Genomic DNA, 12960 nt, shown 5'->3' on the forward strand with positions numbered 1-12960 from the left:
TCAAAAATAAAACAAAATGTCCCTTTCAACAAAACAAACCCTCACATCCTCAGATAAACAAAGTCCTCACATGACTCATAAGCCTCATGACTTTTTCAGCTTTTTTATTTTATCTGTTCGTAGCTCTGATTTTGGAGGGTGATTGCGGTGGCGCTTCTCATAATCGCGTTTTATGTTTTCACTTTTTATCAGAACAACAGTGCTTTCGCACAAAAGACACATTGGCCTTGTGCTCGAAGGAGGCAAGATAAACATGTATTCGTCCGTCCATTTGTCATTAAATCGGCGTTTTTCAGTGTCCACCTTTCTCTGACTTGCCATTTTGATGTCGGGTGCTGGGTGTGAGCAACACTCCTGCAGCAAAGACGCTACCGCTACCTGCATCGTGCAAAGCAGACTCACTGAAGGTGTTGCATTTTTAGTGTTGATTTAAAGGCGCTGTAGGATTCTGCATCTCCGCCATCTTGCTTACGCTGGGAACGCACTGGACGCGGAAGCGAAGCGGAGGCGCCGTATCTGCAGCCTGCGCTCTCCGCGCTGGTCACAAACACGTCGGCTGTTCTCGGCTGGATCCGTGTCCTCTCGGTTTTTAAAGAGCATTTTAAACATGGGTAAGTCAATATTTACAATAGTTTGGTAACACTTTATAATAACTACACGCTATTAAGCATTAGTTAGTCATTAGTTAAGCATAATTTACACATTAGTTAATCCTTAATTCCTCATGAACTCATCATGAATTCACCATTAGTAATGCATTAGAAAGCATTTGTAAAGACAGTTTTAAATGTTCAACTAACACATTATTAAGCATTACTTAAACATTAGTAAAGTGCTAACTTCATCGTTAACTCATCATTTGTAAATAATTACTTATACATTACTAAGCATTAGTAGACACAGTTATAAATGTTTTAAATGCAACCCATTCATAAGTACTTCAGCACTAATTGAGCATTAGTAAATGCTTAATTAATCATGAATTCATGATCTGTATGGCATGTATTATGCATTACTGAGCACTTAGTAAACACGGTTAAAAATGCTTTGTTGCTCATTGATAACCTCAGATGTTAATACTTTATAAAGAGTTAGCAACTGTGTTAGTATATGTTTTACAAACACTCATTCTTGCTCAATGAATAACTTATTAATGCTGTTACTTCTCATTAGTTACCCATTATTTAAGTATATTCTGTGAGCCCATCTAAAGTGAGGACTATCTATGCTTTATAAAGCATTTGTTAAGCATTTAAAAATGACACAGAAGCAAAGATATACAAAATGTCAGTGTTATTGGTCCCAAACAATACAATACACATTTTAAACAAATGCAATCTTTAAATTTTCAAGTAAACTTGACAAACATCTTGAAAATCTTCAAATTAACAACTCTTCTCACACACACACACACACACACACACACACACACACACACACACACACACACAAAATCACTTTGTGGACTGAATGGCTTGCCAAAAAACAACACACTACCTGTATTTTCTTGAAACGTCATGAATCAACCGACCAAACGCACCATGACGGTGCTTTTTGGCAAGCCATTCAGTCCACTCAATGACTGCAAGGTGGTCCTGAAGCAAGGATTCTGTTCGGTTTCCCCTGAGCCTCCAAATCTTCTCTTTGTAAGTTCTCCAGGCCCTTTCGATATGTTGGGTATGGGCTCCAGTAAGGGGCTCAACGTAGGACCTGCTATGGTTTACCGTGTGGTGCACATACCCCAATGCAGGGAGAACACGGTAGGCGCGCCACTGATCGCTGATGATGTTGGACCCAACCCGCACATGCTGGGTGATCAGAGGCACCAGATGTGCTCGGTTTCTCCGCTCTACCAGGCGTAGAATTGGCCTTCGAGAGTTCTCTTTTACACCAAGCATCCCAAAAACCCATTTTTTCCGGTTCCAGGCACCAGCCATTCTTCCTCTCCCATACTGATGCAGAAACAAAACAAATATGCAAACAGATTAGGTACAGTATGAACAAATACAAAACATCGGTTGACTGTATTTCATAATCATGGGAAGTAAATAGTAATACACACCTTTCGTTTGTGCCGAAAATGGCTCTCATCGATGACAACAAACTCACGTCTGCCGCCCATCCTCTGACCTGTACGTCTTCTCATTTTTTTTAATGCCGTTACACACACTTCCCTTAATCATTTGGCCATTTTGCTCAGGGTTGCTGAGCTACTCGCAATGGTGTCATCTAGCATGTCGATCTGCCGTAGCCGCAGCCCCTGAGCAAATCTATAAAGACAAAAAATAAATAATGTTTATTGTTAACATCAATTCACATACCATTTACAAATTAATAAGATAATCTCCAAACAGATCCCTGTGCGCCACACACAAGGATCTGTGTGTGTCCTTGTGCGCACAACGTTTCATGTCGAGACCCCCCAAAGTCATCATATTTGAATTGAGGACCCTCCCATCCCATCTGGATACATATCGTGAAGTGCAACAATACCCAAAAATGGAGTCTGTTCTTTAACCTCAATGTGTGACCATGGCATGCATCAGGTGCAAACATATCAGTTGTCTCCATATATGGCCACGAATGAGACATGCCCAAACATGGGTATACGGTACTGTATTATTATGACATCAGCAATCTCCATACACACACAAGGGACAAGCTAGGACTGACAGCGATCCAATTGTCCTGAGCCACGGAGCAGCCTCTATGCCCATACTGTACACTGTATGGTTATTTAGTCAACCATGGTAACGCCACCAGGAGCACAGGGCTGTGGACTTGCTTTGGATGCACACCAGGCTGGAGCGTGAAAACCAGCAGGCCTGAGTTAAAGGGACTTAAGGCAAGATTTGTGAAAAACTACACATGCATTTCCAGTTTATTCAATGCTAATGGGCTGTGAAGCATTAAAAACCTAAAATAACAGGCCAATCCGCGTATCTGTCTGTTGCCTTATACAGGCTGTGTGCCACAGAATTTGTTGCTGTTCGGGGTCCGAATTTCCCGCGCAATCGTGGGGATGGATGTGTGTGTAAATTGACGCTGTATGCGTGTTGCCGAACAGGAAGAACATGGCCGCCGTGGACACGGACTCAGACACTGCTGGGATCAGGGGCGGGCAGTGTTGCCAACTTGGTGACTTTCTCGCTAAATCTGGCGACTTTCCAAAGCCTCTTGGTGACTTTTTTTGTCAAAAGCGACTAGCGACAAATTTAGCGACTTTTCCTGGTGCTCTGGAGACGTGACAGGACGTCTCCGCTGTCCTCAGCAAGCAGCGGGTGCTGCGTGAGCCCCTCCCCCGTCCCAAAGCTCTCACAGGCGGCCAGTCTCAGCAGCGCCCCCTGCTGCAGTCAGAGCAGAGAGGAGACCCACACCACTCCTCCACACTTCAAATGAATCGCGCGTGCGCAAATACGCCGCTGCTCACTTGCTGACAAACCAAGAATCAACAGAAGAAAGTTAATTTGTAGTTCTATTTGTAGCTTCATTTGTCCGCTCTTCCGCTCAAAAAAAAAAGACCGAAGCCGGGCAGGCACCCGAATATTTGATATGCGTTTGATTCATGGAGGGAACTTCAGCTGCATTTGGGAGTGAAAACGGATGCTGACAAAAATCACATGATATGCACTGTAAACAGTAGGGATGAGCCGAATACTCGTTTTAAACGAGTACTCGTTACGGATAATGCATTTTTTCCGAATCCGAGTATAGTCCGAGCATTGTCCATCATTATTCGTCCTCGTGCTGATGGGAGATCCTCATTGGTCCTTCATTCTGCTCTGTGCTCCACCGAGACGACAGGATCCTGGTGAGAGAAGCCAGTCGGAGCTGATAAATTAAAAATGCGGTATTTTATTTCTTTGTAGCTGCATTGTGCCTGAGGAAAACCTTGCAAGGTTGAAACGTCGGGCGATTGTGCATGCTCGGGTTTTTTTTTTCGGGGGTTTTTAAGTTTCGTTTTCCCTCGTGTTTTTTTTTCCCCCTTTTTTCTCTTCTTTTTCATAATAATTTGGGCTTGTGCTCCACTGGGAGGGTGTGACCTGTGGGAGAGAGATGATAACTGGACCGAGGTGCACGTCCTGGTCATGTCCGTTGCACTGCAGCCGCGGACATGACCAGGAAGCTCAGCAGGGGCGTATGAGAGGTTTCCCTGGACGCCGGGGAGATTCTGGTGAGGATCATGGGGGGAGGCATTCATACAATTAAAATATTCATGTTCTGACTAAAATTAAAAAAACCCAAAAATGTGTACATTGTATCACTGAGACTGTTATGTAAATAGTTTTCAAATGAAGAATCAATATAGCAACTTCTGAGCAATTCATATCAATTTCAGACTTAAAATAGTGCACCAATTTCTGCCCCAGCCCGTTTCCAGTTAAACCACGCCCACTTCCGGTTTAGACCACGCCCCCTCCGAGTACAGATACGGATACAGATAATTTGGATGGGTAAACAGATACAGATACAGATACAGATAGTAGTGTACTCGCTCATCCCTAGTAAACAGCATTAGCATCCCTGGTGCAGTGCTGTGAAGACCGACGGTCTGTTTGTGCGTGCTCCCGTACCGCCTTGGCTGGTGGATGCAGTTACCCGCAGCGCCTATCGCGGCAGCACTGAGGTAAATTTTGTAAAGTTGCCTTAAGTCCCTTTAATTGCGTCTGTCAAAACAGATTGTGCATTTCGTGCTCCATAAATGGACATGACTGGATTACAACCTATGTCCCTATGGACCTGACCTCTAATAGAATCCCCATGACTGGGTAATCTGTGACCTGCGATCATGCACATTTGTGCATTCCCGCCCTCAGGTGTTTTATTAGTAGTATAGTTTGTTACTTTTGATGAGATGATGTGCCTCTTTCATGTCTTTTTTCTAGATGTCTGAAGATTTCAGTGTCAGCTGGAGATCCCACTAAAACCATGTGGGTACTTTTTAGAACCACTAATATTGAGGGAGAGTGAAGAACACTGACTGAAGGACACTGAAACCAAACCTGACATGCTATGTGCACAGATTTCAGTAACTCAGCCTAATCCAAATAACTGATAAAACATTCCATGCATGATTTTTCATATTGTATATTTCACGGATACTACAAAGACACTGGCAATGTGGTGAGGTGTGAGCCTATGACACATGTTTAATGATACTGCTGTTACTTGCTTACCTGTAGATGAATTCCATCCAATTACGGATGGGTATTTTTGAGTAGCTGAAGATGGATTTGTGCCTGACCGAAATTTGTTTCACTCCATGTTCTGGTCGTTGACAGACCCTAGAAGAACAGCAACGTGCAAAAAAAGAATGACAAGAAGAATGATAATAAGGAATTTAATTATTCATTCAGTCATTCATTCATTCATTCATTTAATTGTTCTTAATCACATGTTCTCAAAGTCTTTATAACTCCTAAACTGACAACCATTAGACAAGGTTTTATCCTGCAGTTACCCATCTGCTGTGATCTATCTTTTACTACATGGAGTGTAACACAAATTAAATGTCATAGACCCCCTTTGGGTAATGACCCACAGGTTGAGAACCACTTGGTTAACAGAGTAACTGAGGTAATCTGGGGATAGACATCACCTTCCTGCATAAACCCTGCAGCTTCATATCAAGCTTCGCCAATAAATTCAAATTTAATTATGCAATTCCATCCAAATGCATGACAATTAGACAGACAGACAGAAGACAGACACATTTAAGTTATATGATGATATAATTGGCCTTCTTACCAGGCATACTGATCTTGACTGTTCGTCCTCCTCTTCAGTTTCATCTTGTGATGACATGCTGCGCATCTAATTTTTCTTTTAAGAAGCTTCCTTTTTTGAAGCCACTTTATTAGCTTCAGGGCTTTTCTTTTTGTCCTGTCCCCACAAATAAGATTCTTAAACTTTCTGAACCTGCTCATTGTTTGAACCGTGCAGTCTGAAGTGGCTGTGTTATCAATATGAGAAAAATAAAAAAAAACGCGCGGTCCCGCTCTTCAGAACCGCGGAGGAGGCTGGGACTTGTAGGACGTGGGGATGTGTAGGATGCTACTGCGCATGCTTACCATCAAAAACGCTGGAGCGCATGCTCCAAAATGCGGAAGTCGGAGGGAGAGTGCAATCCTGTTCTGAACTGTGGGGGGCAGTAATACACAAATAGCGGCTACACTGCCGGAAACTTCATAGGAGAAGAAGAAGGAGAGCCGCACGCTGGAGAGAGAAGCTGATGCAGGTTGCAGAAATGGAGTTGTCCTCAGTGTCAAGTGGGCGCGTCATTGGTACACGGAGACGTAACAAAAAAAACACTACCGAGGAGAGCGAGGTATTGACGATGGAAGACAGAGATGCCGTCGATAGTGGTGAGTATATTTCATATTCACGTTTCCCTTCCCACATGGATGTATTGCGTGTGTGCGCGCACGTGGTCGAGCCGGGGCGCCTCGAGGAGGAGGTCTGAGGTTTGCCCCGGCTCGATCTAGATGCGGTGAGAACACGGTCGCTCCCTGGGTCGAGCCAGCTTTCCTCGTTTGCCGTACTTTTGTCCGTGTGAGGCTTCCGTATCGCACGACACGAACTTATTCTGAGTGCGCACATCGAGCACGTTGGAGCCTGTGCTTCCTTCTGAAAGTCAGCGATTTGTATGGCCATTTGTATGGTCATGTACAATAGAACAACTGTGCTGGCTGCGTTCCGTCTATGAACTTAATCACCGCAGCACTGTCTGTGGTGCCTCTGCAGCCTCTGGAGGAGGTTGCCAGATCTGTCGCTATCCCCCGAAACCATTTGAAACCCGTTTAACTCAATATATAACAGCCCAAACCGCCATCTTGGTTGAAAATGCACGTCAAAACCGTATTTGTATAATAAAAAAAACACGTCATAAACACATAATCATTTCATCCACCTGTCAGACGTGTTCAAAACAGAAGCTTGATTTGGCCAAAACCAGCCCAATTTGGCAACACAGACTCCGGTCATAGAGCTGTTTTGACTTTCCTGCAGTGACAAAGTACAAAACCGTTCATTCTTCTAATGTGTATAATGACTACATCACGTTGTTTGTTCTGTATTCTACCAGAAGAAGTGAAAAAACGCAACCCACTGCGTCATTTGAGTCAGAGCGCATCCTGCTCCTCCCATTTGGTTCGAGGGTGAGAACACGATGCAGTTATTTATGAGGAGGCTGATTTAACTTCCAAAAAGGGGTCCTGGCTCGACCCAAGTCGGTATGAACATGCCAGCATGGCATGCATGGCAGCCTGCAAGTAAGGAGCGGGAGGTGAATACGACTGGAGTGTTAATACAACAATTTTATCTGTATTAGGTATGCGGGGAGGACGTCCCAAAAAGAAGACAGCAGCAGTGGAGAATGTGGAGATGGATTCTATGGAAGAGGAGCTCATTGCAGATGCTAGTGGTGTGTACTGTGCCCTTTGATTGACTTGTATCCCTCTGATGTTTACTGTACTGTGTGCCAGAGCTGTAGTAGTATGACTTGACCTAACTTTACTTTCCATTAGGTGTGTCCATTGCCCCAACTAAACTCCTGGCAAGCAAAAAAAATGCAGACGAGTTGGAGCTCTATAAGCTGAAGACAGCCTGGCAACAGGAGAGGATTGATGAACTGACCAGGGAGAGAGATTTTCTGAGAGAACAGTTGGCAGCAGGTAAGTCAAAAGACACTCTACAATCATAACTCTGGGCAAAACTTAAGGCCAATATAATTGTATTAGATATTGTTGAATTATATTTTAATAAGTTTTGTATTTAATTAATTTCAATTTGTGTTTTTCTTCTTTTCAGTGAAGTTGTTTGTTGTTTTGATTTGTACAAAATGAGTCTGTATGCAGAGTTTAGAACAGGGTGGGCTGGCAAATAAGGGGGCGGACAGATAAGGAAAGGATTGACGGCTCATCGTATCTATGCCAGCTAGGGCTGGGACAACGCGTCGACGTCATCGATTACGTCGACGCAAAAAATACGTCGACGCAAAAACTGCACATCGATGCGTCGTTTCAGAAAAAAAAAAATGGCGGCAGCATCGAGTAGCAGCAATTATTTAGATCCAACCGATTTAGCCGCACTTAGCGGGGGCCACGGCAGGGGAGCTTCAGTGCAGGACATAATCTCTGCAAAATCGCTCTTTTCGGCTATATTTCTTCATCCATCGCCAGTGTTATCATAAAGTCAGCTCGTCTACCGTCTTCAGGTGAGTCAGCTGACAGTTTTCGCTAACTTAGCCACAATTAGCTCGGATGGGAACGTTTCAGCTCCTCTCCCTGTCACGGCTGTCACGGCGCCTTGGTGCCTGACTTCCAGGGGCTGAGTTGGGGCCGATTGGGTAAACGGCCCGGAGCTGCTCCACGGCGGCGACGAGAGAGCTCCAGCAGCCGAGGCCTGCTTCACGCGCCTCCGTGGTTATGCGGCGGGTCCTCGCGCGCTCTGCGGCCGGCATGGAGCGCGTCTCCGCCCGGGAGGTTAGGGAGGTTAGAGGTCCGGAGCTGCCGCGCCGCGGCTTGCTCCACGGAGGCACGTGAAGCAGGCCGCGGCTTCCAGGGGCCGAGTGGAGCTGCCCCACGGAGGCTGACGGGAGCGCTCCGGATCTCTGCTACTGGGCGCAGACGCGGCCGCGGAGCGCGCGGGGACCCGCCGCATAACCACGGAGGCAGAGAGGAGCTCCGCAACGGATTTAAAAATGAATCTTTAGATTAATCGATGCATCGACGAACTATTTCCTAGATTAATCGATTGCAAAAATAGTCGTTTAACCCAGCCCTAATGCCAGCCTCAGTCACAAAGCGAAGACGTGATGTTCCTTCACAGATGTTTATTGGCATTACCAACACCACACTAAACACTGTAGAACAGTAGTAGGGTGACAGTAGCTCAGTTGGTAGAGCAGGTCGTCTTGGCGTAGCAGGCGTAAAACTGTCGTGTCCTTGGGCAAGACACTTCACCCACCTTGCCTAGTATGAAAGTTGTGAGAGTGAATGGTTGGTGGTGGTGGGAGGGGCCGATGGCGCAGATTGGCAGCCTCGCTTCCTTCAGTCTGGCCCAGGGCAGCTGTGGCTACAGTAGTAGCTTACCACCACCCAGTATGGAGAGAATGAATAATGCAATGTAAAGCGTCTTTGAGTGTCCTGAAAAGCGCTATATAAAACCAATGAATTATCATTATTATTATAATCACAAAACATAAAACACAAAACATAACAAATACCCAGTATATGCACATATTTACAAAGGAAAAATGAACATACCGCTTTGGCCTGCTTATGGCTAAGGCTTAGTCTTCTTTTCGTTCACATCTTGACTTTACAAACAGCTTTACACAGTGAGGTGATCTTCTGCCATCAGCTGTTCAGATGCGTACCTTTTGCTGACATGACATCACCCGGAAGTGAAACTCGTACTGTTAGAGCTATTTACTAGTCTTTGAGTATTTTTTGAATATTTTCTTGTTTACTTTTTGTTTGTGTTATTTCATATAGTGTTCATTTTGTTTAGATTTATTGTTTGTTTATTTTGCATGTTTGGTTTGGGTAATTAGCACATTATTTTCTGTTATGGTGCGTTCACACCGGACGCGTCGCGGGCGTCGTCGACGCTCGGGACGCCTAGAAGCTGACGCTTGTGACGCTTTAAACACGACGCTTGACACCAGGTGGTCACAAAGCTCGCGACGCGCGTCAGTTTATTGGCGCGCGGGAGGCTGATTTCTGTTTCCAGCTATGGCGGATCACATCAGGAGAGCGGCTTGGCTTTATTTGTTAAATAAAGTTAGACCGCGTCGTCGTCGGAAAAGTGGCTATTGGCTGGTCTGCTCCTCTCTGCTCTGACTGCAGCGGGGAGCGCTGTGCTAGACTGACCGCTTGTGAGTGCTTTGGGACGGGGGAGTGGCTCACGGCAGCACCCGCTGCTCATGGGCGACAGCAACAAGACGTCCTGTCACGTCTCCAGAGCACCAGAGAAGGTCGCTAGATTTGTCGCTAGTTGCTTTTGACAAAAAAACGTCGCCAATAGGCTTTGGAAAGTCGCCAGATTTAGCGAGAAAGTCGTCAAGTTAGCAACACTGGCTGGCCCGCATCGGGTGCTCGGATCACTCGTAGTGACGTAGCACCGGAGGGATCGTCTCTGATTGGTTGACGCCCAGCGGCGGCGCGTCAAAAGTTCAGTTTTCCCAACTCTCAAAAAGCAACGCTCACGACGCTCCTGACGCCGGGGACGCGCATCGTGGGCGTCGACGCTCGAAAAGCGACGCTCATGACGCTCATGACGCGCCGCCCCGCCGCCTGCCGCTCCACGACGCTCGTCCACCATAGACTTTGCATAGAAAAGCGCTGCTCACGACGCTTGCGACGCGTCCGGTGTGAATGCACCATTAGGCTTGCTTTTGTAGAGTTAATTGGTACCGCCTGCACTAGGAGGTTATTTAGGGAGGTTGCAGGTAGAGGATCAGTGTGCACCTGGGTGGGGCTATGTTTTTTTTTTTACCAGCGCGAGAGAAGCAGCAGGAAGTGATCGCTCCAATTGTTTGCTTGCCTTGGAGAATAAATCATGACAAACCTCACTGGAATTTTGTTGGATTATGATTTCTTTTGCCTGCGTAAACCACAACCCAGTGCACCAGTGGCAGTTTGAAGTTTGAGTTTTGATTTTTGATTTTTGTTGCATTTTAGACAAATAGCCACTACACGTACAGTTAAATACAATTTTCCCCTTTCGTATAAATAAATAAATACAAGTATAAATTTAAATGGACTGGTAAATGGACTACACTCGCATAGCGCTGTTTACCCTGCATGACAGAGCCCAAAGCACTTCACACTGCAATATCAGATTAACCCATTCACTCCATACTGGGTGGTGGTAAGCTACTACTGTAGCCACAGCTGTCCTGGGGCAGAGTGACGGAAGCGAGGCTGCCAATCTGCTCCATCGGCCCCTCCGACCACCACCAACCGTTCACTCTCACACTACATTCACACTTAGGCACGGTGGGTGAAGTGTCTTGCCCAAGGACACAACGACAGTTTCACGGGAGCGGGGATCAAACCACCAACCTTCCGGTTATAAGATGACCCGCTCTACCAACTGAGCTACTGTCACCCTAATGAAAATACTTCAGTTAATATGCAAAACAAACAATATTTACCGTGACCTTTTATAAATACAGCATACAAATAAACGCAGTATAAAATCCCATACAGTGCAACACCGCCACCTATTGGATTTTCAATGACATTTCATGCACTCATAACACCATCAGTTATAGTATCTAATAATATCAGTTGTTACTAGGTAGAACTTTCAGACTTAGAAGAAAACGAAATGTTTTTGTTTTTTTTTTTTTTTTTTTCCCTTGTCCTGTTCAGCAGCTGGGGCGTGCAATATTGTATGATTGCAGCCTTTTACTATCTGAACAGATTTTAATCGCAGCAGGACGAGACTGAATCTCCTCCTGCTGCTGCCTTTATTTAAAACTGGCGTCCAGCATGGCTGAGGACTGGACCGGGACGGAAACGCTCAGAGAGCGAGAGACAGAAAGAGAGAGAGATAAAGAGGGGGAGAACGGGTGGGGTGGGGGGGGGGCACAACCTATGTACAAATTCACAACAAATGCAAAACAGTGTTGTCAACGCACCACATGCAACCAAGAACAATCCCAAACCCCCAATCTAGACAACACCAAAACAGAGCCGACAACCTTTAAAACGAACCAACGTTGACCCTTAGCGGCCAGGAGACCCTTCATAATTTTGACCCTGCGATGTAGTGCTGTGGATAATTGCACTGACAAGGACATCTCCCAGCCATGGAGGGTAGGCTACTATGAGGAGGGGAGAAGCCAGCTCTGTTGTGTGGCAGCAAAATGTGTTCCCTTAACAACAATAAGATTTCCAGTGGCTGAACTCTTAAAAGACCCGTCCACACTGTCATATCATACCCATAATGTTTTCAGAGGCAGTGTGTTTATTTGGAAGGCAAGTGGAAAGAAATTTCCTAATTCTTAATTCTGCTGACAGAAACAACAAACCAGCACAGTACTGGATAGTATGGGCCCTCAATCCATCCTTTATTTGTCCGCTCCCTGCCAGGCCACTGTTCTTGGTCTCCGCAACCGTTCTATGCACTGCATACAGACCCGTCTTGTTTGTACATAGTTCTGAAGCCCTCAAAAGTGTTCATTTAACTGGTAAAGGAAAGGGTCCGGGGGCGTGCTTTTCTGGTTACAGGAACACAGCCCACCAGTTTTGCAATGTTATTCATTTGGGAATCATTGAGGTTGTTGATTTGAGTTGTGCATCACTGGCCCACTACTCAGATAAACTCAATAACTGTCAAACAATATGAATGCATACAAAACAAGCTTTAAACTCGTTCATGTTAGATGATGCTGCATGTTTGATTTCTTTCTGTTTTAAATAGCTCTTAAGAAAGATGGTGCAGCATCCACCTCCACCCTGAACGAGGCACCCGACTCCTCCCAGAAACGCAAGACTTCACGTTCCTCTTCTGATGATTCAGTGGAATCCTCCTCCAGCAGTGAGAGTGAGTCTGAGTCGGAGTCTGACTCTGTCTCTCCCGACTCGTCTCCGGACAAAAAGAAGAACAAGAAGAAGACAGGGAAAGGGAAAAAGAAGGTGAAGAAGTCGAAGGAAAAGGAGATGAGCCCAAAGGCACGCCAGAGAGGTAAAAATAAATGCAGACATTGTTTCACTATGAGTGTCCCTGCCCATTACAAGCTAAACATCTCCTCCCATTGACATGAAAAACTATGTAAACATTGCCAGATCGTTCACGATGGGAGGAGGGGCAAAATTCAAAGTCAACAATGCAAAACAAAGATATTAAAAGGACAGTTCAGACACAATTACATTTTCCCCTATGGTTACCCCATGGAAATATGTATTTATTTATTGTCAGCCAATATCTTGATGATAGTCGTATCTG

General features: G+C 45.4%; 1 gene segment (V, D, J or C); it reads left to right on the top strand.

Annotated features, from left to right (window-relative positions):
- LOC115409127 (Ig kappa-b4 chain C region-like) overlaps positions 1-12960 on the top strand; it is a 118999-nt gene that overhangs the window by 17074 nt on the left and 88965 nt on the right.

The sequence above is a fragment of the Salarias fasciatus genome, chromosome 22 (genome assembly GCF_902148845.1).
Source record: "Salarias fasciatus chromosome 22, fSalaFa1.1, whole genome shotgun sequence".
Lineage (NCBI taxonomy): Eukaryota > Metazoa > Chordata > Actinopteri > Blenniiformes > Blenniidae > Salarias > Salarias fasciatus.